Source organism: Meleagris gallopavo, chromosome 6 (genome assembly GCF_000146605.3).
Source record: "Meleagris gallopavo isolate NT-WF06-2002-E0010 breed Aviagen turkey brand Nicholas breeding stock chromosome 6, Turkey_5.1, whole genome shotgun sequence".
NCBI lineage: Eukaryota > Metazoa > Chordata > Aves > Galliformes > Phasianidae > Meleagris > Meleagris gallopavo.
This window is the reverse complement of record NC_015016.2, coordinates 37280755-37307321: the sequence shown is the minus strand read 5'-3', so window position 1 is coordinate 37307321 and position 26567 is coordinate 37280755. Positions and strand designations below refer to the sequence as shown.

The window sequence follows — 26567 nt, the reverse complement described above, 5'->3', positions numbered from 1 at the left end:
CTTTCTCTTTACCCTTCTGGTTTTTTTCCATTGAAAACTCAAACCTTCTCTGGGTCTCCTGGAAGGATTTAGGAACCTGCACTGACTTGTGTATTGTTACCAGGGATCGCCTGTTGGGAATCTCATCCATTTGGATGCAGCAATAATGTGAACTCTGCTTCTGGCAGCTTATGCTTGTGGAGTGTGAGGCTGGGCATATTTTGTGAGAGCAGTGCAGAGATACCTTTGGCCATTATGTGACTGAGGCATCTCCTTATATGATATATAAAAGCAGATTGGTGGATTTATTTAGTGCATACCCACTGCAGACCTGATTCAGTATTAGACCCTAGGTTGTTTTCTCTCACTTCCTGGCTCACAGTTTGTATACTTGTCCCAGGTTCAGCCCATTTTACAATCTGACATTTTGCTTGGTTGCCAGGTGCATCAGAAGAGATCTTATCACAGAGTATAGGAGAGGGGTATTGCACTGGTAGTCATCGCCTCATACTGCATGTTAGGTGGGTGACTTATTTAGTAATTATAGCAGCTTAGAGGCTGCCTGCATGTTTGGAATTGACAAGGTGCTGTTCTATCATGTACTCGTGCAGAACTGAAAGCAGTGAAGTTTGGTTGTAGAAGTCAGTCTAGTGCAGGCTGTGATAACTGCTGTCCTTTGAGTGGCAACGGAGATGTAGTGGGGCTAGGCACAAGTGATTTTAGAAGGTGCTCTATAAAAAATGAATAATTTCCTTTGGAAATGACACATCTTTTGGCTTTAGGAGTTCCACAGAATGGACTACACAATGGAAACCTCGCTAAGGACTTCCGCAAAGGGGGAATTAGCCAAGTACTGCTCAGAGGACCGTATGTCTGTTCTAAAAATGTAGCAAGCGTCTACTATGCAGTGAGCTCTCCCTCAGCAGCCAGCAGTTACTAAGCCTTTGAAAAGCAATAATGCTTTCAGGCTTTGTGCACCTCCCATCTCCATCAAACACCCTATAATTTGCTGGGGTAGTTAGAAGAAAATGTTTGAAATAGCTCTTGATCTACCAGAGTGCTAATGGTTTCTTTGACAACTTGACTATAGCGTGAACTCCTGCATTTTTCTATGCCAATTTCACAAAGAGTGGTAGTTTTAGCTAATTCCCTCTTGGGAATGTAAGAGTTGGATATTATGTTTGTTTCCCTGTGGTGAATTCTGCATGAATGGTTCTCCAGGCACAAAGAATGCAGGGAAGGGAAGCTTAGAAAAAGCTCATGAAACAGAGGAAGGAGGAAAATAAAAGTGGAAGAATTAAAAAGGTTTTCAAATGGAGAATGGTGTAATTCTCTTACTAGGGATAACTTGAAATTTTCAGTTATTTGCCTTGTTTACAAAGGGGTGAATTATAATGGAAAGCCATTTTCAAAGAGTGAAGAACTGAAATGCAGTAAAACCTCAGTGGCTCACCGCTGGGCTCAGATTTTACTGCAGAGGTCACCATTATGTTCTTAGTTTTCAGAATCACATAAGCAACACTGCTAGAGCAGATGTTGCTCTGCAAACAGCTGTCCCCTTTAATCCTGGATTCTCGAGGACTGCTTCAACATCTGCGCTCTTTCCGAAGAATTTCACTGAGGACTTTATCATCAGGGAACAGTTCCAGGTGATTTAATGCCCAGCTCTTCCTAGCTGCTCCATCAAACAAATCTTCTCTGCTTTAATGGAGAGAGATTTACAAATGTGTGGAAGAACAAGAGGATGGACCTAAACTCGGGATTCTTACTTCATAGGAAGCTTTTATGCACGGAAATTAAAGTATTCCAACGGTTTTTTGCCAGTAGAGGGAGATGTTACACATGTGTAAGCCCTCTGCATGAGGGAGCAGTGCCTCCCTGAAGGGGGACGCCAAGCCCAGTCCAGCACACATAAACTGGGGGGTTTCTCTTCCCTCCTACGTGCCATACCCCCGGTTGTTTTAGAATGCCTTCCGAAGCTGCTTTCTTCTAGAAGCTGAAAATTCATTGTGGAAAATTCTGTAAAAATTACTACATACTAAACCTACACTGAAAGAAAAAGTAGTAATTCATTTATTCAACCAAATAAGTGGTCAGGCAAATAGGCATTTGAATGTTTTCAGGCACATGTTATACGACTATTAAGAACTGTTCTGATAGCACTGGAATTAGTTTTATGAGCTAATAATCAGTAGTGGTAGCAGTGAACTGCAGGGAGCGTACAGAACAGCTCCTGAGTGTTATAATATCAGTGCCTTGGAATGATGTCAGATTTGGGTCTGTAGCACTCCAGCAGTCTGGATCCCTGCACAGGTATACCAGCTGGGCAAATAGAAAATCAAAGGGTTTATTATGTGATGATTAGCCATTGTAGAAGAGAAAAAGGCTAGTGAGAGGAACAGTGGAAGAATACTGTAGGCCTAATAGTTCTTATCTTTATCAAGCTGAGACAGTGTGGAAAGAGAGCTGGCAAGGATGACAGCTGCTTTCCTCAGACATCTGTATGTAGGGACAGGGTGATACCGAACATACGCTATTTGTGGAAGAGAGAGCTGCTCTCCATCATGCCTTTGGGAAATTTTCTTTTATCTGACCTTGTGTTGGGCAACAGGATTCCAGCTAGAGGGATGAGTTGGGTATTTCATCAAAGACTACACCCTTCTTCTTCCTTTATGCTGAATAAGATTTCTTGGGAAGTGGGTGAGCAGGGTTTGCTTCAATGTGCATTGTGTGTTAGTCCACTTCTAGCCACAAAATGAATTTGACAGGTTGGGAAGCCATCAGATCTGAATGGGAATGGCGGTGTTCATTTTAAATATGGCTGATGTAATGTCTGATTGGTTAAACTCCCTTTGGCCCATTTAGAGCAAGATTAGATTATACTATAGATCCAGGGATCTTTTGTCTTTGTTAGTGAAATTCATAGAGCTTCTTTGGGGCTGTATTTTGAAACATAGATACTATTCAGTTGCAGATGTGTTTGAGTTTGGCATGTCCTATAGCTCTGTTCTTGGGCAGCATCTTAACTAAAAGAGGAAGGAAAAAAAAAAGGAAAAAAGGTCAGATGGTGCCTCAGGCTTCACTTTAACAACCCCCTCCTATTGATGTGCCTGAAAAAAAAGCTGCAGGGTATGACCTTGATATCTTCTACTTTAAATGCCTGTATTGAAAGTATGAAGTGTTCTTTGTGTATAATTTTTTTTTCCTTGCTATTTTAAAGGCTTTCTTTTTGTTCTTTAGATTACATTGGTTGCTAACTCAGTACTGTAACATTCTCGTGGCAGGAAATGTCTGTATATGGAAAATTTGCAGCCCGACTTTGGTAATTCCCACAGACTGTCAGTTCTATGCAGTGGCTATGTATATTCTGGCCTCATGTTGGCAAGAGAATTCAATTGTGTTCCTACAATGGGATAGGATTTAAAGCTTTTAGCTGCTTTTGTTTCTTGTGGAAAAGATGGCTTCTGGCCATTCGAGCAGAGAGTGGCATGGCTTTCTACACGGGACTTGGAACGACCAAGCTTGATTTTAAACAAAAATTCCAACTTGATATGAAAGGCTCTAGGACATGATCTCTTCCCCTCCTGTTCCTTTCATCAGCTCCAACTCTAATGTACGCTTACAGAAATTAAGGGCATTAGTGGACACTGAATACAATGCCAGTACAGCCAGACTGATTAAATCGCTCTCTGACAGTCTCCCTGCCCCTCCCTGGCAGACAATGACCAAATATCCATGCAAGCCAATCCCTTAATATCCTGATAGTGCACTTCCAATGAGAAGTGTTACTTCTAGCGATTTATGAAGTTTCAAGTCAGTACTGGGGGGCAAATGAAGTTTAGACTTCCAGGAGTGGAACAGTCACTGCTGTTTCACATTACTCATGATTTGATTTAAAGGAAAGTTATAAAGATAACCAGAAAATGCATAGCCTGGTACGGCCGAAAGATCATTACCCATTACTGATTTTCCATGTGAGGGATGACGAAGCAGCTGCATGTAGTTCAAGGACCACCAAAAGGGACTTCAGAGCTTTAGGACATCTGTTGAAGGAATTGAGGGCATATGTCATCTTTTTCTTCTCTGCTTCCTGTAATGGGTAAAGGCACTAAAGAAATGGACTCTTATCTATTAATACTTGGCTTCACGGTTGGTGCCACTGCCAAAACTTTAGGTGGCCTATGTGGCAGCAGGCCTGCAGTCCAGTTGGGTTTTATCTCTCTCAGAGGGTGAAGAGGATTCTTGGGGTAAAATCTAGCAGAGCTCGTTGGCCAGGCTTTAAATGAGGTTTGAAGGGGGGGCGGGAGGGGAGGGGGCAATAGCAAGCTTGCCCATGATAAGACGTGGGGTGGCATAGCTATGTTACAGGGCGAAGGTGCTGTTGGGGGCCTGAACCTGCTGCCCAACACTGCAGCATACTTGAAATCTTATGACAATGAGCTAGGGACCACTCAGGCAATAGGAGAAGGCAACAGGTTTAGGGATATGCTTCAGAGGGATTAAGGAGTTATCCCCCAAAAAGGCAACAAATCCAGCTACTGAAGTGCCTGTAGACCTACACAGGCAGCATGGAAAACAAACAGGAGGAGTTGGATGCTGCTGTGCTGCTAGAAAACCATTACATAGTTGCCATCACTGAAACCTCGTCCAATGATTCCCAGGACTGGAATTTGGCTGTTGATGGCTGTTCACAGAGACAGGCAAGGAAGGAGGTGAGGAGGCACTGCCCTCTACATCAAGAAAAGAATAAAGTATGGAGAGCTATCCTTGAAAAATGGCCAGGAGCCAATTGAAAGTCTATGAGTGAGAGTTAGAGACTGAGATAAAAAAAAAGAGCCTTGTGGTTGGAGTCTGCTATGGACCACCTGATGAAACAGAGCCTTTTGATGAAGCCTTTTTTCTATAGCTACAGGAGGTGTGACAGTCATGGGTTCATGTGCTGCTGGAGGATTCCAACCACCATGACATTTGCTGGAGAGGTAGTATGGTGAGCTGTAGACTCCTGGAATTCATCAAGGATAGCTTCTTGAGCCAAATGATTCTCTTTAACATAATCTGATGTGATATGACGAGGGGAAATCATTTCAAACTGAAAGAGAGGATCTGAATATAAGGAAAGTTTTTTAATGATTAGGGTAGAGAAGCCCTGGAACAAGAGAGGTGGTGGATGCTGCGTTCCTGAAGACATTCAAGGAGTCTGGACTCTGAGCAACCTGATCTAGCTATCATGTTCCTGTTAATTGCATGGGAGTTGGATTAGATTTTAAAGCTCTCTTCCAACTCCAACAATTTGGATTCTATGATTCTGGAAAGGGTATGATCACTTTTTTGGCTGTGACATATTCGACCCTCCTGCCATCCATTCACAACTGTACTAGTGAAGTTCAAATCTATCCTGATATCATATTTCCAGGCTAATATCTTCTCACTCTTCATATGCTTCATCCACTGCTTACTCTTTCAGGGCCTTTTTGTTAATGGTTGTGCTTGGTCATATTTGCCCTGGGGATTCAATGGAAAGACTCTTACTAACATCAGTGAAACCAGAAACCAGATTAGACCCTTTCTATTTTCCTACTCATTTCTTTTTTTTTTTTTTTCCCTTCACTCTATATGTCTGTGAGGAACACTGATAATTCTCATGCTGAAGTGAGGCACTTTTGTGTTTCTTCAGATTTAATTTCCCCTTTCTCTTTTTTTTTTTTTTAATCTCTAGTGAATAAAATCAAGGATTTATTCAGAAAAACTGTCTGTCTATAAGTATCTCATCAGCTACTGATGCCAGCAATGCTTTGAGTTTTTTTTTTCCCCAGCTTTTCATTGTGTTTAATGTTTAAGCGTGTTTGATTACTAGATTATTGAAGCAGTGACCAGTTTGTTCTTATAACCCATGTAGAACTTATGATAATCTATAATTAATGCATCAAAAACCAGCAGAGCTGATATTTCCTTTGTTTACCTCTTAAGTCCAAAGATAACAGCAGTATGTGGGAGGATATCACTGTGCTAAGTTGCTGAGTTGTCTGATTTTAAAAAAAACAGCAAAATAATCTATTGTGTACTTTGACCACCTCGCCTGCATTTTCCCTTTTAATCTTGTTCTGGTTCAGTGTACTGCTTGCACAGATTCAGTTTTAGATACACATGACATTGGCCTTAACAATAGTATCTAGATAAGCTATTGTATATAATCTGAAAGGAGTAGGAATGCATTGGGGGAATAGTAGTTTGGACATCTGGTAACTGAGTCTGGATATGATTTAGTTGCAAAACATAGTATATATTAAAACCAAACAAAACAGCCCTCAGAACCCCCATTCTTTAGATCTCCAACTGCCTTCTTCTGGCCATGTGTGATACCTCTTGTTTTTAGCCATGGTCCATTTCACTGTCCCCCACTGAAAGTCAATAAAACTGGGGTAACTGACCTACTCTATTAATGTTATTAGCAGGACCAGAAGCAGGAGTAGAGTCTGTCTTGTATCACCTTGACACAAGTCCCAGGACTTGATGTATTTTTGGGTTTGTTTCAGCAAGGCAGTTCCTCTTCCATGGCAGCAGTCAGTACAGGATGCTTCAGGGGGAGGCACATGTAGTACACGTGAGGTAATCTTCTCCTCAATGGAGTCTCCTCCTTGTCTATCTACATACTGTGTCCTGGAACATGTAGTTAGCTATCCTTCCTATTTGAAAAAATGCGGCGACTGTAACTCACTCCTCATCCTGGCCTACATTGTCACCTGGGCCTTCTTGATGCAGACCCTCACTGCTCTCCTGCAGTGTAAGCTGTTGCCAGCTGTCTGCTGAGCTGCAGCAACTGACCATGTCATGCGCTTGTCCAAATTTCAAAGAAAACCTGTTGGATTAAATCCACGAAAACAGATTTTAGCAGCATAATGTCCAGTCCTTGCTTTCTTAAAAAAGCGTGTAATTCTCTAGGGTTTAACATTTGTTGGTATTTGATTTAGTTCATTTAAAAACAATGAATCTGTCCCTTCACACACCTTGTGGAGTCGTGAGCACACTGGTAAAGGATGTGGGAGCTGCCAGATAACTACAGTACTGGCTGCTAACAAAAGGAGCTGAACGTTATGGATGAAGATGATTCCTCAGGGAAGAGCTGGGCCTGGTGGTTAAAGCTCTCTATTGATAGTTTCAGGAGTGCTGTTGCACACAAGTGATAATAATGCCTTCCACTGAATTGTGTTGCTACCCTTCTGTTGTAAACAAGAATTATATACCACTTCCCTCCTATTGTTGCAGCTGGAGCTGTTCTTTGGCTATCTTTAATGCTAATGCACTTTTCCATTCCTTAGATCTCTTTGTTTTCCAGTCTCCTTTTCTATATTCTGTATTTATTCTCTCATCTCCTCTCATTTCAGTTTTTATTTGTTTCCCTGGGCCTGACACTCCAGGAACACCAGATAAACATGTGAGGGGATTGCTACTTGGGCAAGACAAAACTTTTGAGGCCAGGAAAAACATTTCTGCTGTATGAAACTGTTGTGGCTGAAACCTTAGAACAAACACGTGACATGGCAGTGAAGAAACCAAATGAATATTCTGCACAAATACTAGACACTAGGAAATACATGTATGTTATCTTTACTGTCTGTGTTCCTGCTTATGTGGCACCTCTGTTCTGCACTGGTGGACTACAGACTTTCTCTACAGCTCCAGGACTTCAGACTGCTGTGCGTGGTCATTTTGGAGTTTCAGTTTCTTATCCTCAGCTTTCTTGGTAATGCAGTCCCTATCATTTTGAACTGGGAGTCCAGTTCAGAGGTCGTTTCACCAACCAATCCCTGGAGATGCCTCTGCCCAGTGAAGCAGCCACTCCCATTCTGAGGATAACAAGCTACTGCCATTACCAACTCTGTTGCTCTGGGCAGCCTCTGCTCTCTACTGCTTCCTCTACTGGGATCTGTTTATCTCAGCAGCTGAAACAAGCCTGCTTTCTGAGTAGTGCAAGTGTCTTGGCACTGACTGGAAGAAAATCCACAGCCAGAAATACATGCCATGCCAGACACAGTTCATTTTGGTGAGCTTGTGGTCTAAGAACACTCCTACTTGCGGCCAGAAAGTTCAGGCGAGTTCTCCGATTATATTTTTCAGATTGATTTAGCTCGGTGTAGCAATACTAAGAATCAGAAGATAGACCCAACTTTTTTCTTTTTCAGTAGTACACGGTTGTGATGACTTCCATTTGCCTTAAACCAACTGGAAGTGATCTGTGGAATGAAAACAAAGAATCTGTTTACATATCCTTATATCTACTCTTACCTCAGTACTATTCCGCAGCTTCTATCCATCCACCTGCTTAAATAGCCCCACTGGTATATTCTCTCTGAAATGCTCCCACCCATCAAATATTTAGAAATTCAAATCACTGAAATGCGTTCTGTTCAAGTGAGACTTGCAACGCAAATAGAACTGTTGTCACATGACAGTCTAAACTTAATGAACTGACAGGTTATAACAGGGATATGTAGGTGTCTGTTCATGTAAGATTTCTTACTATTTGTTTACTAAGGAAGAAGGAGATAAAATTAATCCAGTTTTTTGTTCACAATAATTCTGATGAGATTTTTACCATTGGGCCTGTGACCAGGGCTTGTCACCCTTCTGCAGAAATAAAAAATATTAAGTAATCAGACAAGTTTGAGGTAAAATATAAACTGTGAATATTTCCCAGCATTTTTTTCATCAAAGTAAAAATCATGGAGCATTTTACTGCAGGCATAACCAGCGATGAAAAAAAGAATTAACTGGTTCTATAATGACTAACACCTCTGAATTTCTGTAGGTGGAAACAGCAGCAGGAAGTGAGGACCAGGTAGCACAATGATAGCTTGCCTCTTTGTCAGGCTCTGTATCTGGAGATGGTACCCATGTCACTGTGTCATTGGGTTTCTTCAGCACAGTGTCCACTATGGCCACTGTTCACAGTAGCAAAGCTGCGCTGTAGCTCATGCAGCTTAGTCCAGCCCTTGTCAGCACCGTGAACTCTAGATGCAAACCTGAACTTCTGCCAGTGACGTCTGAACAGTGTATGGCTATGCCAGGAGGGATTAATGTAAATACATCATACATCATTTCAGGTTGTTCCCCCTTTGTTGTGCCACTGCCTTTGCAGTCAGCTCTGCACTGGTGCGCTGCTGCTCTCAGAGAAGGGAGTGGCAGTTGCATAAAGTGCTGCTGTCATCATCGCAGCCTCACGTGCTGTGTCCTGCTGCCCTGCTGTGCAGAATGGAGGGCAAACCTGGGTAACAGCCTCTCGGCCCATGCCTCCTGCTCTGCTGTGCCTCTTATTTGGAGGAACCGATGTGGTAGACAGCATCATGAGAACAGTGTGTACCACTTCCTTCTATGCAGTGCAGAAGTATCAATCTGAAAGTTGTGGTTGATATTATTTTCCCATGACAAAGTCAATGGTGTTCTGCTACAAAGCAGTTTGCTGGTGGGGCTATTTCAGTTCCAGTAGTTACATAGTACAAAGCCTTTAGGTTAACCCTGAAGGGGGTGGTATGCAGACTTGACTTTTGGAGCAAGGAAGCTCCAGAGAGGAAGGTTTAAGGAATAATGCACCATGTCCAGAACACCTTCCTCAATTTTCATTAAAGAATTCAGCCTTAGGACTTGAATTTCAGGTCCAGTTTTCAACTAGAAGCCTACAATTTCTTCCACTTCCTTTTGAAAATGTTGGTTACTGAGTAGGCAGCTCATGATGTATTCAAAAGGAAATCTGCTAGATTTCCAGAATGCAGAGCAAGCATCTGTAAGTGAAGTCTTTTTGGTTGGATATTGGTATTGTGAATCGCTGATGAAAATTCAGTCAAAGAATTTGAATAACGTGCTGAGAATCGTAGAACGGATTCATAGCAGCCTGAAAAAGGCCACATCTCCTAAATGTCAATCCTGTGTTTTGACCATAGGATCATCCCTTTTCTGTCTCAGTGGTTAAGTAATAAAATGTTACAACACACAGAATTAAGGCCTATTTTAAATCCACTGTTGATAACTCTTCTGTTGTTGTTGTTGCTGGCTTTAGTTACCTTATAGGATCCAGTGAATGGCATTATTCCTTAAAAAATCATTAAAAACCATTAAGCAAACCAAAAGTGAATCTGAATGACTTTTAGCAGAGACAGCAAAGAGGAGAGGCTTTGCAGTACAGGGCTGGTCCTTTCAGGGCTGTGGACGTATGTATTCACTTGGCTGGCAGCTTGGAAAATACCAGTGTGGTGAGGGCGAGGACGGTCTGTAAAAGCCTGTGTGATTTTATTCTTGGCTTGCATGCTTTCACTGTCAATGAAAATGCTGTGTGGGATTCAGTTCCTCTGAACTAAGTGAAAAGGCCACAGGTGCCAAATCTGATTGCTCTCAATGGCCATCTTAGACACAGAAGCACTACAGAGAGATTGTGTAGGTGGTGGGGCAGAAGCAGCAGTGCCTATGACTTGGGGGAGCTCCCCTCATCTGCTTGCCAGGAAGACCTGTGAGCGGTGTCTGTGGAGAGAAGAGCTGCAGGCTTGGGCAACAGGTCTGAGCAGATCTGCTGGACTGAAACTGCTCTGCAGCACAGGAAATGGCTGTCTTCCTCTTTTTGCTTTCACCCAGTGCTAAGCCCCCAAATCTGTGAGTGCTTATGCACGTACTTAACTTTACTACTGTAAATAATTCTGTTCAACTCAATAGGGCTATTCATAGTCAAGCTGAGCATGTGTGTTCAATGTTTGCAGGATCAGACGCGGCAGAAGCTGGCTGCTGTGCCATTTAGGGCTGGTAATTCCATCCCGTAGGCCCTGCTCTCCTTGTATGGAATGATTTCATTTTACACAGACTTTGCTTCATTTTCCACATGTCAGCCCTCAGTACGTGTGCTATTACTGCATACCAGTGCTGAATACTCTTGCCTTAGGTATCTCATGAAAAGGGAGCAACTTAAAAGTGAATGCAAATTTGAACTAAATTCCTGTCCAGTATGCTGCCCTGTTTTAAAATATTCAGAATGCTTTAAAATTGGCAAGAGCAATCTGCTGTTTTATGTTGATTTTTTCCTTTCTTTTAATCCACTTGTAACGTGTAGACTTCTAGAATCCACAGCAAAAGATTGGGAATTATTGTACAGGATAAGATGCAAGTAGAGTAAAAGGCAGCCCTCTGCTACCAAAGAGCTCGTAATCAAGCAACAAGCTGTGAGAGCCCGAGCGGAGGCACATAGTTATCTGGAATTGGCTGAAATGAATTGAATAAAAGCACAGTATGGGTAAGGAGAGGCTCTACAAAATGTCACATTAGGGGATTACAGCTTACAATTTGCATAAGGGTTCAATATGAAGAAAAATACAGTCATAAGGAATACAGCTGGAAGGAACCCAGAGCAGTTACTCACTACTGCCCCAATTGCTTTCAACTGTAATTTTCCAGAGCGCTCAGAGCTCCCTTCAGTTTGTCCATGCTTGCAGCTGTAGTCTCTTCCTGTATCCCACTCACAAATACATATATTGAATAGTTGGGCCCCGTAAAGCAGTGCCCTATGTCTCACAGGTTGACATACTTTCCAGTTTGACAATTTCTCACTGATAACTCGTCATTCTGGATATGATTTTTGCATGTTGCTTTGCATCTGCTTCCTGACGCTGCCCCAGCTTGCCTGTGGGAATGTTCCATGTTGCAGTGTGAAAGCCTTAGCAAAGCAGCAGTGGAGAACACCTCCGCTGGGCTTTAGGCTTGTTTCTTGCCTTAAAGGAAACAATCTCAGTCTGAAGGGACTTGTTAATGGCAAATCCCCACTGACGTGTCCTTATCTTTGAGGTGCTTACATAAGGGCTGACTGATTTGTTCTGGTGTCTTTCCAAGAACCAAAGTGTTAGGTTCAGAGCTGTGTCATTTCTAGGATCCTCCTTTCTCTCTAGTTTTGCAGATCGCTGCATTCACCCTTTGCTGTTCATGAAAAGCCTCATCTTTCCTTCACAGGTTCTCACAGATAATTACTAATAACTCTGAAATAGCTTCAGCATGGTCCTAGAATGTTCAAGGGCAAACTTCACCAGGCTGTTCTCTTTTTTTCCTTGCCTCCTGTCCATCTGCTCTGCAGGTTATATTCTGTCTGAGCGCAGGTGATTTAAGAGTGTCTGCTAAACAGGTTAGTGGCCTACTGACGAAGGGCTTATCTTTTTGCTGAGTACAGGCAGAAAAACAGCCATGTGCTGCATTGCTAGAAAGGCTGAGGAACTGTGGGAGAGCTCTGAGCCCAGAACAAGAAGAAACAGTGTCATGAGAAAGAAAGAAGAGACAGTCGAAGAGTTAAAAAGTGGAGGGTGTCACAGAGGAAGCATTTTGTTGAGGAAGTTATTCTGACAGTAGGGCAAAGACCACAGAATGGAAGATGACAGTGTCTGTATCTGTGCATATTAAAATGTTGATGTCTCTGAACACAGCGGTGTTTTAGAGAGTTTATTTGCTTTGAAAACAGAGGTAATGTCTTCAGTGTAGCCTGGTTGTAAGGACCTATGAAAAGGCAGCGCTACTAATGCCTGTTGTGGACCTGAGGTTCTAGGGCCTGTTCACAAGAAACAGACTGGCTCCTACTTGTGTTCTGTATGGTGTAAGATAGCTCTGACCAGCTCATGTGTTTTGAGAGCTATTAAGCTCTGGCTATGCTGATATTTCAGTTTATTTTTTGTTTACTGTCTGTCCCAGCCTGAGTGAGAACGACAATGTATACAACTATTGTTGTATACAGAATTGTTCTGCTTCCATCTTCTATCTGCTATTTTCCTTGGCGGAGGTGTGAAGCTCAGTCCTATAACTTCTTTTTGTGAATATTCAGACCTATATGGGAACCACTGAAAGAAAAGACTTGGATGGATCAGGTCTCTACTTCAAAGATGCTTATTTTTGAACATTTTTGCTTATTTACAGAATCTGCTTAGTTATGTGAAGCCTCATTTATTCTGTTTTTCTCCTTGTCAAGATGAACTTGACAAAAGTAACATCTTTATCTTCCTCTTGTTCTTTGTCTTTCTAAAGAGATCTAGCTACACCTTAATTAAAATATTTGTATCTGACCAACTAAAAAGAATAGTTAGTCTATGTTCTATAGTCAGTTCTTGTGAAGATGGCTCAGAAAGCCAACACCCTTCAACAAAAATTGTCAGACACAACACTGGAATGTTGGTTTCAGTTATCTTGGATTATTTATGTCATCAGCTTTCTAAGAGTTAATTACAGTGCATGATCTTGTTACTGAGGACAATGAAACTGATTTGTCTATCTGCTAAACGAAGAGTTTTGTGGTTTCTTCTTGCTACTTTTGCAGCATTGCTTTTCATGGTTAGTGTGTGACTTGTTTTAATTTATTCCATTATCGCTTGCTATGCACCCTGCACTGCAGTGGTCATTTCTAACCAGAGGCATCTGAAAGACTCCACACTGCACCTCTGAGTAACCCAAAACATCACAGATACTAAGTAATTTGCAAAGCACATACACTTTTATTTTTATTCTTGAAAAATCAGAAATCGCTAACGTGAATAAGTAATGACTGCAGTAATTTTCTTGTCTGTGGTCACTTCCTGCACAGTTGCAGTTTTCCATTCTAACAGTGGCACTTTATCAGTTGTTGGTATGGAGAGCTGTTTAATCAAAACATTGTTAAATGCCAAATACTGGAAAAAAATGAAAAATGTATTTGTGAAAAGGGAGGGGCAATCATTTCTTTTTCTTCATTTTGCTACTAGACCAGCTATCTTGACTATAGCTGCGGTCAGTGGGTGAAAGGGTACTCGATTAGAGGAATGGCATATCCTTCTCACACGTTATTAAAAAAAAAATCAACAAATCCAAGCACCTCTCAGTGCTATGTGGTTTCCTTAGTCAGGTGAGCTGCAAAATCTGTGCATTTATAAATGATCTGTTTTCATAGAGCGCTGCTCCTGAATACATTTGCCACTGAGAAAATGCCTGTTTGTAAATGTTATAAACATAATTGCTTCTGAAATCACAGAATCATAGAATCTGTAGAGTTGGAAGGGACCCTTACAGGTCATCTAGTCCAGATCCCCTGCAGTGAATAGAGACAGTCACAGCTAGATCAGGTTGTTCAGAGTCTTGTCCAGCATGATCTTGAATATCTCCAGGGATGGGGTATCCACCTCTTTGGACAATCCATTCCTGTGCCTCACCACTCTTACTGTAAAATACTTTTTTCTTATATCCAGCCTAAATCTCTCTTCTTTGAATTTGAAACCATTTCTCCTTGTCCTATCATATCAGACTCTGCTAAAGAGTCTGTCCCTTCTTCGTCACAGCCCCCCTTTAGATACTGAAAGGCCACTCTCAGGTCTCCCCAAAGCCTTCTGGATCATTTTTGTGGCTCTCCTCTGGATGCACTCCAACAGGTCTGTGTCTCTCCTGTACTGAGGACATCTGGATGCAGTACTCCAGGTTAGGCTTCACCACCACAGAGCAGAACGGTAGAATCACTTTCCTTGCCCTGCAGCCCAGAAGCAGCTGGCTTTCTGGGCTGTGAGGGCACATTGCTGGCTCATGTCCAGCTTGCCATCCATCTACTGATAACTGAATACATTTTTCAAAAGATTGGTACAGTTCTTCAGACAGACAAAACAAGGAAAAAATGCTTAATCATTGTGTCAGCCATCAGTTAGGTAGAAATAGTCTTGACTCAAGGCTCAGAGGCTCTCAGATATATGATTTGAATTTTGGATGGTCCTGTGTGGAACCTGTAGTTGGATTCCATGATCTTTGCCTCTTTCAACTCAGCATATTCTGTGATTCTAAGATGAGGCTCCTTCTGGAGTTGTGTTCTATGACTGTGCCCAACAACCCAGAGCCCCTGCTGCCAATTAAAACAGCAAGGGCTTGCTGAAATGCAGCTAGACACTGTGTCTCTGAGCAAGGCCTCATCACATCCAGGAGCTCCAATTAGATGGTTAAGCCAGCAGTCTACTTGTCTTGGGTCTCAGGAACACAGATTACAAGCCAGGATCTTGTCTCAGTGAATGAGGAAATATATGTCCTATGAGGATCTTTGTGATCCTAGGAAAAGGAAAAACAAATTAAAATTCCTGATTGCCATTTCTCAGATCAGTGTATATTTAGGATTCCTACTGAAATCTCAATGCATTTTGAAGCCACAATCAGCTAACCTGATACACATGGTTATCACATGGGATACACATGGGTGGTGTGACAGGAGATGCCTATAGTTTTCAATACTCATCATTTTGGTACCTGGTTTCTGCTTCCTTCTCCAGTAGTGAGTCTCTTCCAGGCAGGTATGATTGCCAGCTGAACTGCTTGCTGTCTGAACTTGTGTCCTGAGGCCTGGGCTCATGACTCGACTGCAGCAAATTGTTTCCACTTAGAGAAGCCCCAGACATCTCCCATTAGCTTACCAGCTCCCAGAGAGGAGCCACTTGATTATAAACTGCCACCTTCAAGCTGTTTGGAAGTGCCCATTGTTTGAAAGGCTGACTAATGCACTTTTTGGCTACAGGAAATTTTGGATGTGGATAGCAGATCAAGTATTGTGATTTGGTAAAGATGTATTTCTGGGTACGTTTCTTCCCATCCTCTATGTATATATGTTTAATGACTCAGGATGAATCATTTGACATTCAGTAAAGCTTAGGCTCAAATCCTCAGTTTAGGAATTAGGCACCTTAAAAGATATGGAGTAAAGATAACAATGCATTTCTGTCTGGCTGGCAGGCATGCAGGTGGAAGCTCACCAGGAGGCTGGAATAGGAGTGGATACCACATATACTTGTGTGAGATATTTCTGGCACTGCTGTAAATGGATCATGTTTTCACCTGCTCTCACTTATTTTAAAAGTATCGCTGGACTAGGCTATTTCTTTATTATTATTTGGCTTTGTTTTCCTGTGGGATCATAAATACGTGACATGGTGAAAGCATCCACTCCAAGTGCAGCTGGCTGCAGAGGCATTCTGCTGAAGTTATGCCAACACAAGATAGCTCTGTTTATGCCAACAGTGATACCCTGTACCAGGTTTTTGACAAAGAATTGCATCTTTTTTCTTTCCTAAAGAGTAGAATTGGGACAGAAAAGCATTCTGGCAGTACCTGGGTGTGCATGATGGAGGGAGGAAGAGTTTTTTAATCAAATATATTTAAAGAGAAGGATGAAACCGTTCTTTCTGCAAGTAGTACTAACTGTGAGAAAATTTTGCTAAGTGCAGTTTCCAGTTTTGATTTCATTTATTTGTCTTATGTAAATCTGAAATATGTACACTGAAGTCATTGAAGTTTCACTGACTTAAACAACTGCAGCATTTACATCAAATGGCCTTCCTAACAATTTGTGCTGCTGCAAGCAAATACAATTCATAATGGTACATGAGCTAATATGTGCATGGGGCATTCTTTTGTGGATAGTGTGAGATACACAGACTGCCAATCTAATTCTTAGAATGGAATTTTCTAGAGTAACATTGAAGTTAGCTAATTTCCCTTTAGTGGTACTGAAGAAACTTAGAGATGTCAGAAATTTACTTATTATGAAAAAAACAAACCTTTTTGTTCTTATGTATTTAGGTGATATTCCTATGATCTTTTTACACTTCTCAAGGCATAAAGCTGACAATTCTTTAAGCCATTTCTATCTGCTCAAAAAGGCCAAAGGCTAAGAGGCTCTGTTACTACAAAATTCGCTTTTCTCTTTCTGGTCCAAAGAACAGAAACAATATTTTATTTGGATTGTTCTTTCTCTAGGGAAATAATAACTTGTGCTTCCACCCTTTGAACCAGCTAGGGATTTGTTGTAACTTTCAGTGAAACTAACAGTGTTCGACTCAAAGCATTGGATTTACTGTGTCTAACATTAGATGTGTTTACTGCATCTAACAGTAATGTGATGTGTTCGATCAGAGAGCTTTCCTTAGGCAACAGCTAGACACAAAGCGAAATCAAATCAAAGCAGGAATCGAAGTATTTTATGGAAAGCCCTTAGCCTCTTTTCTCCCTCTCTTTCTGTAATTAATAGATTTTATTATTGTTCTAGTGGGTCTTCACTTGCTGAAAATAGCATTACCACATCGCCAAATATATACTTCCTAGAAAAAAAGCCGAAGTCCAAGCCTTCTATTTATTAATCGTTCTCCTTCATTAAAATATGTTATTTGTATCCAATTCTGATTCTTCAAGAGTGCTAAGTTCATGTATAGTAGTTCCTTGCACTTAAGATTCAAACTGTGTAATGCTTAGCATTTCCAACAGGCCTGTGCAGATGCCAGATAAATAATCTATTGTATAAAAACAATTATACTTTTTTAAATTGACACTTAATTATGATTACATTTAATCGTGAGGTAGGAGGAGGTATATTTTCCCAGTTACAAACGTATTTACCGATTAAGTTGGCAAATAGTTAAACTTGACTGACTACTTGCAGGAAAAGAAATACACTGTAAATGCTTTCATGGGTGTAGAAATAAACAGAAAGAAATCTGTGGTTAGTCAGATTCATATTTCGAAAATAATATCCTTTGCAAGAACAGCAGAAAGATAAAACCTGACCTGAAGCTTTGAATAGGGGTGGTTAAATGACTTCTATTTCTACAAAGCTGTTCCAATAAGATAACGTATGAAGTAAACATACGCACAGTAGTCAGTAACCAGCAAGTTGGCTTCAGTGTGGCACAAGGAGTTTTTATGACACAGGCTCACGTTGGCAACTCCAAGCCAAGAACTTTGGTGTAACACAGAACAGTGAACACAAGTCGACCTCTGCGAATATAACTACGGAGAGATACTATAGCACTTAGAATAATACTGAATAGAGAAACTCAGGCCAACTGTTCAATTTCTTTATGCCTGTCACTAGTCTTGGCCAAAGCTAGGCTGAAGCCAGGTCTGACATAAAAGCTAGAAACGCTAGACATTTGGCTGCTTGACTATTCTGTTTGTGGTTGGAATTTTAATGACATCATAGATATGAGAAACTACATACATAACGTACACAAAGCACTGTAAAGAGAATCCTAGAAGCATCCTTTTTTGGTTTGTAGGACCCTTTTACTGTGCTCCTTGTCCAACAGACACTATACTCAAGGTCAAGTTTCTGTTTTTTTTTTTTCACTGCAAGAATATTTTTATATTCCAGAAATGTATTGGTATGTAAAAATAACCCATCGTTGCTTCTCAGTTTTGTCACCTTGTCGCCTTTCCATTTTAGGTGCTGTTGCATTTTTGTTTTAGGACAGCCTTTATTGGAGGAATAGATGCTTTTGGTTCTGTGTGAAAACAACATACTGCTAGGAAGAAGACCAGGTCCCATCTAGTGTAGCATCAAAACACAAGACTTGGAAGAGATAGTTCTTTGATACAATAAAAACTACATTGCAATCAAGCCCTGGAATTCTGGAAAGCTCTTGGTTAGTCACTGACATTCTGTGAATATCTGAGGAAGAAGGGGCTTCACCTAGGTGGAAGGCATATCCTTCCATTGAAAGAGGTTATTCTAGATTTTGTTCCAGAAATAAGAAGGGTTTGAGGGCTTTCAGAACAAATACTTTTCCCAGTGGGCTGGCAGAACTCAGTTATGCCTTCCTTTGCAGCATGTGAATTTGCCCCAGAGCATAGAAAGAGAGAGAACTTCACTGGTGTTGGATAGCTTTCTGGTGCTTTTTTTCTGAGCACTGAAGGAGAAAGCAAAGTATATTCAATTTTTAGAAGTGCAGATGTTTAAAAAACAAACAAAAAAAAAAAACACCAAAAAAAAAAACCTATTCCTAAGACTGATATGCTTGTAATGCTACCATTACAGTGTCAGTAATAACTGCAAGAGCTTTGTCCTTTCAGCCTTCCTTGGCTCCCAGAGGCATGCGTTGAATAGGAGCAAGGACATATTTAACTGCTATCTGAACAGGCACAGGATGTTAATTTGGCAGCTTGACAGGCCTCCGATAGAAAGGGATTTTTTATTCCTGTTGTACGTGATCTTACTATACTTTGCACATATACAGGGAAATGTAGCAATGGGTGGAAGGGACAGAAGGTCAGGATATTAATTGGTAATGCTTAAACAGCCTTTGTAGTTGCAAGAATGCATTCAGCACTGTAAAACTGGGTGAGGCTGGGAAAGATAATTTAAACTATGTGGAATGGTATTATAATATGCTGATGTCTGTGAACCAGCTCAAATATTTGTTGAAGTCCATGTAGATATGGTGAAAAGATGCTAATTTGGCATGTGACATTTTGATTTCCTTGAACATATATTGATTTAATAACAAAAAAGTTTGATAGTAACAAGTAAAAAAGAGACTACATTAATAATAATACATTTCAAAAGCTATAAATTCTTACATATTAATTTATCTTAAAAATATATGCATAAAAATTAAAGAATATTTTCAGATATTGACTATATCTGTATTAGTAAGTTTGGTTTATGCACAGTACAGACAGATAAGGAGAGCAGTTACATGGTTCCATGAGTGCTGAGTTATCCATGGGCTGAGCAGCCACTGTTTTTGCAAGATGTCTGAATGCTGTCTAGTGAGCGCCTTGTCAAAACTCATTGATTGAGAAATGTGCTTGGGTATGGGCACATGCCAAGCTGCGTTACCAGAGCCTGTTGGCTGGACTGTGGCAACTGGTGATGTGTGTGCTCTCTGCTTATCCCAGCTGGGAATGGAAGGTATTAGCTGAAGCTGCTTGCTGCGGTGCACCCTGCAGATGGGCTGACAGGCTGTTGGGTGCTATGGCACAGGTCACTTTCAGTGATCTCTTAGCCTCCCGATGTGCTTCTCAGTGCAACTACTTGGCCCACTGCTACAGTCTGCTCTGTTGGGACTACCTTTGGATGAGGCTGATCTTTAAACTTCATATTATTTCATAGAATCATAGCATGGCTTAGTGTGGAAAGGATCTTGAAGGTCGTTGAACTCCAACCCCCTGCTATGGGCAAAGTTGTCCCCCACCAGCACAGGCTGCCCAGGGCTCCATCCAACCCACCTTTGAACTCTTCCAGGAATGGGGCATCCACATCTGGACAGTCTATGCCGGGGCCTCACCACTATTTATTCTCTAGCCACCTGTATATACCAGATGACTTTAAAAGAGCAGAAACGTAGATTTCAGACATGAGAAATGCATGTCATATAGTCACTTGAAACCTTTTCCTGCATCCCTTTCAGAGTCTGGGTTTAAGGTAAGAACACTGTTTCTTCTGTTGTACATGAAGTCTATATCCCCTTTGCAGTGTGTGTTTGCAACCCCTTAATCCCCCTCAGTGGGAACTGCTGACATTCCTTCTCCTTGGCCCTATGAAGTATGGGTGTCAACTCTGGAGGAGCATCACCACCTTGTTGAGCCCCTCCCTGCTCCAGACGAGAGCATAGACAGCATGTTAGTCAGGAACTTGCTGTGTTCTTGCTTAGCATGTTTCTCAGCAAAGCCCAGCTTTGCTCTCCCTTCTATGAGACTACGTAGATGTTTTCTATGGTGGGCTGTAAGAGGCAGTACAGGCCAACAGGCCTACGAAATCCAAAAGTCCTTCCCAGTACAATGTTGAACTGGAGCTTTTGCATGGCAAGGCAGGCAGGAAATGGGTGCTGTAGGACAGAGTCAAGGCTCTGGTGGCTGGGATTTGCTCTTACCAGTTTGAGTCCTGTAGTACGTGTGCAATCTGCTGTCAGAGTATCTCCAGAGAGTACTTGGTTTCTGCTGTCTTATTTTACTGTCTTATTTTAGTAACACAGTCTAGACTTTGTTACCAGGAATCATGCTGGGGCCTGTTAACAAAGGTAATTTGGGTTGGCAGAGATTTAGAGTATGCATCTTGCTTGAGGACTGGAGCAAGGATAGAAGAAACGGCCTTTGACTTGCCCCAGACTTACTGCTTGAAAAAACCATGCTGCTAGTGCTGAGTCACCTTCTTTTCATTCTGAGAGCTTGGAGTTCACGAGGAATTTCTTGGGTTAGTTCTAAATTCATGTAGAAACAGAAATGGCATGGAAGGCACCAAGGCTCATGCCAGTAGCATGTGCAGGGCTGCCATCAAAGCTGGAAAACATGGACTTATTTTGTTAAGACCAGGGTTAAAGTGAGCTCAAGTTCAGAAACTGTCTGGGATAAGGAGAGTGGAAGAGAGGCTTTCTGTGGTGCTCAGGCAGCATGACAGGCAAAGCACAACACATCTCTTGTATAGCAAGGCCTGCTGGCTAGGGGCATGATGCTGCTGCTGAAAGCACTGGCAGCTGCAATGGCTAGAGTGCCTTTTCATCATGCAGCCCTTTTTCTCTTTGCTGAGCATCATGACAATCCATATGTTTCCCTCCTTCAGGCTAGACAATGAAAATCCAGACATAGTGAGCATATATAATGGCTAGTTTATATAGCAGTGTCCAGCCTACAGTAACACAACTGTTCTGTACTTCACAATTTTTTTTTTTTGCTATGAATCACTATAAGTATTGGCAATAGCAACAGGTATGGTCACTGAGGATATTGTTATTGATGTGCACAGCTCACTGTCTGAGAATGACTGCTTTTGCCCTTTAGTGGGTCTAGGATATGTCATTTTTATTACATCACATCTCCAGCTTTGTTCTGTACTTGTACAAACTCTGAAGCACAGACACAGCTTGTGCTTCAGAGAGAACAGTCACATAAACAAGTCTTGAAAATGGGCAGGATAAGTAAACCCAAGGGATGCTTTTGATCCATGTTTATAGAAAATCGTCATGGCAGGTCAACAGTTTCACCCATGTTAATTGCAGGGAGACTGGAAGAAGAATACGATAGCTAAGGGAATGCTGATGGAAAGCTTCTGCTAAATGTGAGAAGCTGCAAGGGAAGAGCACAAGATTCTTGTTTGAAGATTTAATAGTGGGACAGAAGAGTCTGATGTGACGGTTGAACTAGAGATGAGACTAAAGGTTTATTTCTGCAACAGCTGATATACTGGGGGTGTGAGGTCCTCTCTATGAGGGACCAAGCCTGTGAAAACTTTACTTGGGCTGATTTTCAACTGCCTTAACTCCCTGAGCTAGTTCACTGTGCAACACAGAAGCAGCAGTGCTAGCACAAGAGAGGAAAATGATAGCATGCAGAGGGGAGCAGGATTGCAGCAGCCCAGATTCAGATAAAACTACCCAACGAGGGGACCACACAACAGCCTTCAGAGGCTAGGTGAGAAGTAATAGGTGCAAGGCAAGGAGTCTCACTACTTATGAGCGTATTGCTATGAGCTCTGCAAACAGTTGATATGATCTTGTTTTCTGGGACTAGTTTTGGACAGAGTATTTCAGTGGTGGAAATAAATTGTTGTGCATACTCCCATATACAGCAGAACTCAAAACCTGATTGTAGAAATAAGCAGCAGGATTGCAACTTGTCCCTGGCCTCAACATTTTGAGAGGGCAGTGATATAATAAGCTACTTGAGATATCTTGGGTGTAGCTTTTTAGAAGGAAAAATCTTTTCCCTCTGGTTATGTAGCAGCCAGAAGTGTTTGATCACTGTTGTTCCTGCTCTGAGACACTGATGGAATTTATCCTCACTGTCACAAAGCTGTCTTTCCACAGGGTACTCTTCATTCACACTATGGGACTTCTCCAGAAATACTATCGGCAAAATAATTTTATTTCAGCTGAAAAGAGAAGAAAGCCAGATATGTTCTCCAAAGCTAATCATTCTGGCTCTGGAAGGAATTGTTTTCTAAATAACATAAGTCCTTGCAGTCAGCTCTGAGCAGTGCCAGAGTTCTTCAGGGAGTTATTCTAAACTCTAGTCCTCAGCAAAGTAAGCTTTCCTACAGCCAAGTATTAGAGTTAACCTCCAGGCTTTATTTTTATCTACAGTTTTCTTGGCAAATCATGAAGATTATGTTTGGCATTTTATTTCTAGCTACAACCTTCTATCTTTGGTTTGTGTTACACTTTGCAGAGCTTAGAGTTTATACAGGGTTTTGAGTGTGTGATATAGATTCCAATAAGTTTCTATATGACCTACTTTAGAAGCTTGAACAAAGAAAGCCATATCCTGTGCTGGAAGATTTGAGCAGAGTTCTGCTGAACTGATGTTAGTATTGAATAAATGATGATTTTTAATATTGTTTTGTTTTTCTTTCAAATAGAACTGTAATAGAGAAGAAGGTGGAGAGCAAATTTATTATTGAAATGCAACGCACTAATAACACTGAAATATCTTGGAGAATGTAAGTACTAGGGGCCCTAACATTGTCATTATTGTATATATTTACTCTGAGAAATCAAATCCTAGAAACTTTGTTTATACAGTTTTAGTATGCTAGAGTTCTGGAATGTGTTTCTCTGTAGCTATCATAATAATTTTATATTACAAATAACAGTAAGTTTGCATAATGATAGCAAGACTTTATGTTCTTATTGCACCTTGCAATGAGGGAACATAAAGTATGTTACAGCTACTAGTTGTACTAAGTCAAAACTAAATGTGCAAATCTGATTTCTGCATCTGCTGATGTAAATGGATATTTTACTCACAACTTAAACAGCACTGATTATGAGTGAAATTATCAAAAGCACTCAAATTCACATCATAGAGCTGAAGATAAAAACAGTTGTCTCTGTGTGCTTTTGCTTTGCCAGAATAAAATAAATGAGAGGTTAAGACAAAAGCTAGTGGGGAGATAAAGTGTAATGCCAAACCAGTGATGGTGCCTGCTGCCTTTGAAGTTCGGCAAGGTAGTGGCAGTATTAAACTGGGAAGAGTCTCCTAAAGTTTGCTAAATAATTATATTTTAAATCCAGAAATTGGGAAGGAATGAAATAAGAACTGTTTCTTGGCTGTAAATGGTTATTTCCTTAAAATACAAAGAAGAGAGAGAAAACATTGCTGTCTTAGGGTATGTCTATATGGACTGTTTCTCTGAGAAGTGATCAGAGCTATCAGAGTACCACGCTAGCACACCAACACGGTTCTCAGTTCAGAAAGGCCTCACAGATCAGCTCAGAGAGAAGGCAGAATATACTCTAATCTGTCTGAATTTGTCTATGTGAAGATATCTATTTTTTTGTTTGGTTGTTTTTCCTACTCTGTTCGTGTATGCTTCTGAGAGGATGCACTACTATTGCTTAGGATATAACATAGACATATTGATTCAGATGTGGTGAAGCCAGGATAGCCAAAATGATTTGTAAAGCTGCAAATCTTTAGTAAGGAAGACTTTTGCTCAGAGTATTTCTTGTCCGGGGAAGAATAAGAGAATGGTAGACACATTATCTGCCTTTTTCTATGCCTTCTACTTCCAGACCAAGGTGTTCTTCTCTTAGACATATTAAGTGCATGTCTTTATTTTCAAGTATATTTGAGTATTAGAATTATGAATATGAAAATTAACGAAGAATACTTTCCAAGTTCAAATAAAACAGATGAACAGGCTGCACGATAATTAAGTGCTGTAAATAGGATCTTGAAAATGGATATACATTAAATACAAATGTAAATATGCATTCGAATAATGGGTAGAAATCATCAAAATCAACACTGTAAAAGTCACCTTAGTTTAGGATGTTTTAGGTAATAACTGCTGACATTTTATATTTGTGGTAACATTCTTCTTTAAGTATCATAGAAACTTTCATTGTCCTAAAGATGACAATACCACTTGTTTCAAAAACTCTCTTATATCCATTCATGAAATGCTTAAACAAGGATAGTAGCAAACATTATTACATTCTGATAGAGAAGACAGAATCTGAAAATTTGTATCAAAATCAGAGGGACTGGAAATTCACCTCTACCAGTGAGTCTGCTGATGTAACTCAAGACACTGCTTGCAGTTAGTATCACTGATAGGGAAATAGTGACCATGTCACTTCGGGTAATCCTATGAAAAAATGACTCAGTGCTTAGTGGTGGGCAAAACAACTGGTGGAACATTAGAAATTATTGGGAAAAGAATAGCAAGCAAAAAGAAGATACAGCTGTGTAAGTATTAGAAACCCACAGTTTCAACACTGCACAGCTGTGCCTCAGAGTACAGCACAGCTGGAGGTGTAGGAATTGGTTCAGTGCTACAAATTGAATTCTGTGCAGAGGAGGGTTTCTAGTGGCCAAGTTCCATCAGTCACCCCTGTCCTCAGGAAAAGCTAATCACTTCATTGGAGGAATGAAATGACAGAGGTTTACAAGGTGAGGTGTGATATGTGGAAAGTTAACAAGAAATGAATACTGGCTGTTTCTTACAACTTAACAGGGAGCTCATACTTCTTCAGTCACAAGGCAATGAATTTAAAAACAAAAGGCAGTTGGCTCAGCAAAAATATCAATCAATTCAAATACAAGTCATGGTCAATTTGTATATTGGCAGTTCATGAGCAGGGAGGTCTGGAGACAGCCTTCAGAGTAAGAGATTCCTGCACTGGCTACTGAGAACGGGAAGGATGTGTCGGGGAAAGATTATACCAGAACTGTTTTATTTCCTACGTACATGTACCTTCAGTCTCTGCTTTGGGCTGGTGTACGAAGTGGAATATGGAACATAAAGATCCATGATTTGATCCAGCAGTTGTCACCATGGTACTTTTCTTCTTGCAGGTATCCTGAACAATGAGCCCAAACCAGGCACGTATAGTACATGATTTCATGGGTACCTGATGGAGGAGCACAGGTTTAATACTTCATGTTGGGAATACTTTAGGGAACACAGCTGTCAACAAAGCAAGCATGAGTTCGGTAAGAAAGCTGACTTGAAATGAGATCTTGAGTTAGTTTCAAGAAAGGTTCCTATTTTCATCCAAGTTTGACTATTTGAAGTCTAAATTCTTGCATATGTGCTGAGCAACGAACATAGATTTTCTTAAATTTTTTAGTATGTGCAGTAGCTCATTCAGCATACCTGTCAATCTGTTTACTAACGTAACATAGAGTTATAAAGTATTTCAGGTTTAAAAGGTTTACTTACTTACTTTAAACTTAAAAGGTTTAAAAAATTACTTACGTCAGTTTAAAAGATGTAAGTAATTACTGGTGCCTTGTAAATCTCTTCCTAATAATCCACTTCTCTATTCTGCTTGCTTCTAAGTATTTTTTCTTTCCTTATTTATTTCATAAGTTATCTAATATCTGATTTTAAGAAGTCACATCGGATGAATTCCTGAGTTAATATTTTGTATGAAGGCTTCTGGTATGGAAGGTGAACAGCACCATCACAAATGTTTTTTGTCTTTCAACAAATCTTTTTTACTATCAGACAGGAATTTGTCTAGCTATACCACACCTTTAAAAGAGACCATAGTAAAGAAGCAGTATCATGAAAAGTATAAAACATCATTTCAGCTGCACAAAGATAGTTTGGTATCTCCCATGTACTTGTTGAGCTGTGCAGAACAACTTTTTGCAATAAGAAGCAAACAAAAAATGAAACACAAATAGTACAAATAAAGGAATTTTGACAGCATCTGCTGTCAGCATCTGCTGTCAGTACAGCCAGATTTGATTCCAGAAGGAGACACCGGATAAAATCTTATCTTTTCTAAGTTTTCATATGGTTAGACTCCAACTTGCCTTCTCACTTCTTCTCCCACTAATATCAATCAATCAATTAAAAA

The 26567-nt window shown here is 40.7% G+C and overlaps 1 long non-coding RNA gene across 3 annotated transcripts in view; it reads left to right on the top strand.

The window, feature by feature from the left end:
* LOC104911529 overlaps positions 1 to 26567 on the top strand; it is a 40314-nt gene that overhangs the window by 9390 nt on the left and 4357 nt on the right. For all 3 annotated transcript variants that reach the window (XR_002116136.2, XR_002116135.2, XR_793972.3), the window contains 2 exons: positions 23111 to 23191; positions 25555 to 25692. This is a non-coding gene — a long non-coding RNA (uncharacterized LOC104911529). The remainder of the gene's footprint in view (positions 1 to 23110; positions 23192 to 25554; positions 25693 to 26567) is intronic.